Source organism: Cyclopterus lumpus, chromosome 4 (assembly GCF_009769545.1).
Source record: "Cyclopterus lumpus isolate fCycLum1 chromosome 4, fCycLum1.pri, whole genome shotgun sequence".
Taxonomy (NCBI): domain Eukaryota; kingdom Metazoa; phylum Chordata; class Actinopteri; order Perciformes; family Cyclopteridae; genus Cyclopterus; species Cyclopterus lumpus.
In genome coordinates, this window is record NC_046969.1 from 1951473 (window position 1) to 1956383 (window position 4911).

The 4911-nt window shown below is 44.7% G+C and overlaps 6 non-coding genes across 6 annotated transcripts; all 6 read right to left on the reverse strand.

Annotated features, from left to right (window-relative positions):
- Positions 1 to 55: 55 nt before the first annotated feature.
- On the reverse strand, positions 56 to 174 carry LOC117730197. Its single transcript, XR_004609422.1, has one exon. It is a non-coding gene; the product is annotated as a 5S ribosomal RNA (ribosomal RNA).
- A 563-nt stretch (positions 175 to 737) lies between these two features.
- Positions 738 to 856, reverse strand: LOC117730206. The gene has a single exon (XR_004609428.1). It is a non-coding gene; the product is annotated as a 5S ribosomal RNA (ribosomal RNA).
- Positions 857 to 1419: 563 nt separating this feature from the next.
- LOC117730218 lies at positions 1420 to 1538 on the reverse strand. Its single transcript, XR_004609436.1, has one exon. It is a non-coding gene; the product is annotated as a 5S ribosomal RNA (ribosomal RNA).
- A 563-nt stretch (positions 1539 to 2101) lies between these two features.
- LOC117730229 lies at positions 2102 to 2220 on the reverse strand. The gene has a single exon (XR_004609447.1). It is a non-coding gene; the product is annotated as a 5S ribosomal RNA (ribosomal RNA).
- Positions 2221 to 2783: 563 nt separating this feature from the next.
- Positions 2784 to 2902, reverse strand: LOC117730235. The gene has a single exon (XR_004609453.1). It is a non-coding gene; the product is annotated as a 5S ribosomal RNA (ribosomal RNA).
- Positions 2903 to 3465: 563 nt separating this feature from the next.
- On the reverse strand, positions 3466 to 3584 carry LOC117730198. Its single transcript, XR_004609423.1, has one exon. It is a non-coding gene; the product is annotated as a 5S ribosomal RNA (ribosomal RNA).
- Between the last annotated feature and the right edge of the window lie 1327 nt (positions 3585 to 4911).

Consider the following 4911-nt stretch of genomic DNA (forward strand, 5'->3'; position numbering starts at 1 on the left):
GCTAAAGCTTGAAAGTGAGAAAATAAGCCCGTGCTTTTTTGAAAGAGTGCAAAAAAGCTTACAGCACCTGGTATTCCCAGGCGGTCTCCCATCCAAGTACTGACCAGGCCCGACCCTGCTTAGCTTCCGAGATCAGACGAGATCGGGCGTGTTCAGGGTGGTATGGCCGTAAGCCAAAAGTGTGCCTACAAAAGAGCCTTTTAAAGATCTGGGGTGATCTGGAGTTGGAATGATCAGGAGCGAAAAATGCTTACGTCACCTGGTATTCCCGGGAGGTCTCCCATCCAAGCAGTGACCAGGCCCGAGCCTTTTTTCTTTTCTTTTTTTACTTCATAACATACCCTGTCAATGTTACCTCGTTAATGGCTATGTTATACAACTCTTTTTGTATTCTTAGCACTGATCTACGCCTGCAAGCACGTTGTCCTTACGTGTGCTTACAAACAGCAGAGGGCCCTGCTGCCTATCTGCAGTGGACTCTTTGAAGATCAGAGCGCCTCGTCTCTGGACTTTATTTTCATCAATTTAGGCAAGGACCTAAACCGGGCCCCCCTTCCCTCCCCCGAAGAAGAGAAAACACTTTTTGGGGGGTGCAATATCTACTTCAACTATCTGGGGGTTGACAGTGAAAACATTGTCGTCATGCAAAATACCCCAGTCGCCATACTCAATATTCACTTTGCGAAAGCCTTGAAAGTGAGAAAATAAGCCCGTGCTTTTTTGAAAGAGTGCAAAAAAGCTTACAGCACCTGGTATTCCCAGGCGGTCTCCCATCCAAGTACTGACCAGGCCCGACCCTGCTTAGCTTCCGAGATCAGACGAGATCGGGCGTGTTCAGGGTGGTATGGCCGTAAGCCAAAAGTGTGCCTACAAAAGAGCCTTTTAAAGATCTGGGGTGATCTGGAGTTGGAATGATCAGGAGCGAAAAATGCTTACGTCACCTGGTATTCCCGGGAGGTCTCCCATCCAAGCAGTGACCAGGCGCGAGCCTTTTTTCTTTTCTTTTTTTACTTCATAACATACCCTGTCAATGTTACCTCGTTAATGGCTATGTTATACAACTCTTTTTGTATTCTTAGCACTGATCTACGCCTGCAAGCACGTTGTCCTTACGTGTGCTTACAAACAGCAGAGGGCCCTGCTGCCTATCTGCAGTGGACTCTTTGAAGATCAGAGCGCCTCGTCTCTGGACTTTATTTTCATCAATTTAGGCAAGGACCTAAACCGGGCCCCCCTTCCCTCCCCCGAAGAAGAGAAAACACTTTTTGGGGGGTGCAATATCTACTTCAACTATCTGGGGGTTGACAGTGAAAACATTGTCGTCATGCAAAATACCCCAGTCGCCATACTCAATATTCACTTTGCGAAAGCCTTGAAAGTGAGAAAATAAGCCCGTGCTTTTTTGAAAGAGTGCAAAAAAGCTTACAGCACCTGGTATTCCCAGGCGGTCTCCCATCCAAGTACTGACCAGGCCCGACCCTGCTTAGCTTCCGAGATCAGACGAGATCGGGCGTGTTCAGGGTGGTATGGCCGTAAGCCAAAAGTGTGACTACAAAAGAGCCTTTTAAAGATCTGGGGTGATCTGGAGTTGGAATGATCAGGAGCGAAAAATGCTTACGTCACCTGGTATTCCCGGGAGGTCTCCCATCCAAGCAGTGACCAGGCCCGAGCCTTTTTTCTTTTCTTTTTTTACTTCATAACATACCCTGTCAATGTTACCTCGTTAATGGCTATGTTATACAACTCTTTTTGGATTCTTAGCACTGATCTACGCCTGCAAGCACGTTGTCCTTACGTGTGCTTACAAACAGCAGAGGGCCCTGCTGCCTATCTGCAGTGGACTCTTTGAAAATCAGAGCGCCTCGTCTCTGGACTTTATTTTCATCAATTTAGGCAAGGACCTAAACCGGGCCCCCCTTCCCTCCCCCGAAGAAGAGAAAACACTTTTTGGGGGGTGCAATATCTACTTCAACTATCTGGGGGTTGACAGTGAAAACATTGTCGTCATGCAAAATACCCCAGTCGCCATACTCAATATTCACTTTGCGAAAGCCTTGAAAGTGAGAAAATAAGCCCGTGCTTTTTTGAAAGAGTGCAAAAAAGCTTACAGCACCTGGTATTCCCAGGCGGTCTCCCATCCAAGTACTGACCAGGCCCGACCCTGCTTAGCTTCCGAGATCAGACGAGATCGGGCGTGTTCAGGGTGGTATGGCCGTAAGCCAAAAGTGTGCCTACAAAAGAGCCTTTTAAAGATCTGGGGTGATCTGGAGTTGGAATGATCAGGAGCGAAAAATGCTTACGTCACCTGGTATTCCCGGGAGGTCTCCCATCCAAGCAGTGACCAGGCCCGAGCCTTTTTTCTTTTCTTTTTTTACTTCATAACATACCCTGTCAATGTTACCTCGTTAATGGCTATGTTATACAACTCTTTTTGTATTCTTAGCACTGATCTACGCCTGCAAGCACGTTGTCCTTACGTGTGCTTACAAACAGCAGAGGGCCCTGCTGCCTATCTGCAGTGGACTCTTTGAAAATCAGAGCGCCTCGTCTCTGGACTTTATTTTCATCAATTTAGGCAAGGACCTAAACCGGGCCCCCCTTCCCTCCCCCGAAGAAGAGAAAACACTTTTTGGGGGGTGCAATATCTACTTCAACTATCTGGGGGTTGACAGTGAAAACATTGTCGTCATGCAAAATACCCCAGTCGCCATACTCAATATTCACTTTGCGAAAGCCTTGAAAGTGAGAAAATAAGCCCGTGCTTTTTTGAAAGAGTGCAAAAAAGCTTACAGCACCTGGTATTCCCAGGCGGTCTCCCATCCAAGTACTGACCAGGCCCGACCCTGCTTAGCTTCCGAGATCAGACGAGATCGGGCGTGTTCAGGGTGGTATGGCCGTAAGCCAAAAGTGTGCCTACAAAAGAGCCTTTTAAAGATCTGGGGTGATCTGGAGTTGGAATGATCAGGAGCGAAAAATGCTTACGTCACCTGGTATTCCCGGGAGGTCTCCCATCCAAGCAGTGACCAGGCCCGAGCCTTTTTTCTTTTCTTTTTTTACTTCATAACATACCCTGTCAATGTTACCTCGTTAATGGCTATGTTATACAACTCTTTTTGGATTCTTAGCACTGATCTACGCCTGCAAGCACGTTGTCCTTACGTGTGCTTACAAACAGCAGAGGGCCCTGCTGCCTATCTGCAGTGGACTCTTTGAAAATCAGAGCGCCTCGTCTCTGGACTTTATTTTCATCAATTTAGGCAAGGACCTAAACCGGGCCCCCCTTCCCTCCCCCGAAGAAGAGAAAACACTTTTTGGGGGGTGCAATATCTACTTCAACTATCTGGGGGTTGACAGTGAAAACATTGTCGTCATGCAAAATACCCCAGTCGCCATACTCAATATTCACTTTGCGAAAGCCTTGAAAGTGAGAAAATAAGCCCGTGCTTTTTTGAAAGAGTGCAAAAAAGCTTACAGCACCTGGTATTCCCAGGCGGTCTCCCATCCAAGTACTGACCAGGCCCGACCCTGCTTAGCTTCCGAGATCAGACGAGATCGGGCGTGTTCAGGGTGGTATGGCCGTAAGCCAAAAGTGTGCCTACAAAAGAGCCTTTTAAAGATCTGGGGTGATCTGGAGTTGGAATGATCAGGAGCGAAAAATGCTTACGTCACCTGGTATTCCCGGGAGGTCTCCCATCCAAGCAGTGACCAGGCCCGAGCCTTTTTTCTTTTCTTTTTTTACTTCATAACATACCCTGTCAATGTTACCTCGTTAATGGCTATGTTATACAACTCTTTTTGTATTCTTAGCACTGATCTACGCCTGCAAGCACTTTTCACACTGAAAAATACAATGTTGCACAAATCTCTGCCACTTTCACCACCCATGTTCATAAGCATGTTCCACTGCCACTTCTATGACATCTTGCCTCACTAATAGAAGTTATAAAGGACAAATACTATATATAAATATGTTGGCATAAAACTTTAAGGCCTTAATAAGATAACACATTGTACTACATTGCAAGTGTTCCTCTATACTCTAGTGGGTAACACACGCAATATACACTTTTATGTTCTGAGTGGGGTGGATCGAACACATCGTTTCTTATTATTAACCAGCATTGTTTTATTGCAATGTAAAAAAACAACATCGATAACTGTTGTATGCAACATTAAATCCATGAATGAACACGCAGCTTTAATTGACTTTTACTGCAGAAATGTGAGATTGAAACATTGAGGTGTGCTAGTGCTTCCACACACTGTTACACGGCTGCTTTATTTTCAGTCTGCCACCAGATGTCGCTGTTCTTCTTCAAAGTGAAGCCCGAAGCGACAAATCCTTGTCGGTACAAATAGGAAGAAAGCCTCAATGCTTCTCAAGGCTTCATCTGCCCATCCCTACAGTAAACAAACTATAATAAAAAAGAAAATAGTTGACATTGATTTAACCCACAGTCATAAACACCTTCCTGAATAAAAAGTATTTTTAAAATTAGTATCTAGAATTAACTATTATAGATTCCAAAATAATTGCACAAATAATTAAAATGTTATTGCACCTTTGGAGTAGGTGAAGTTGCACCTTAAATCCCTCTGAAATGGTGAGTAAAAGATAAAGTAAAGCAGAACTAAGAAACTCAGAAGTCAACATCACATGCACAGCTATACACATATACATCCCTCCCTGACAAACAGAAACTCTTTAAATAGACACAACAACTAGAAGCGTGAGTTAAACCCAAAGAGTGCTTACTTGTATTACTTAAAATGTGTTTAAAATCCTAATTGTATACTGCTGCTATGCAAACCAAATATTATGTGACAAAGCAACAGCCCCCAAAAGGTCACATGTTTGGACAGGTGTCAACTTTATCTGAAAGCAAAACAATAAAGACCATAAACACATCA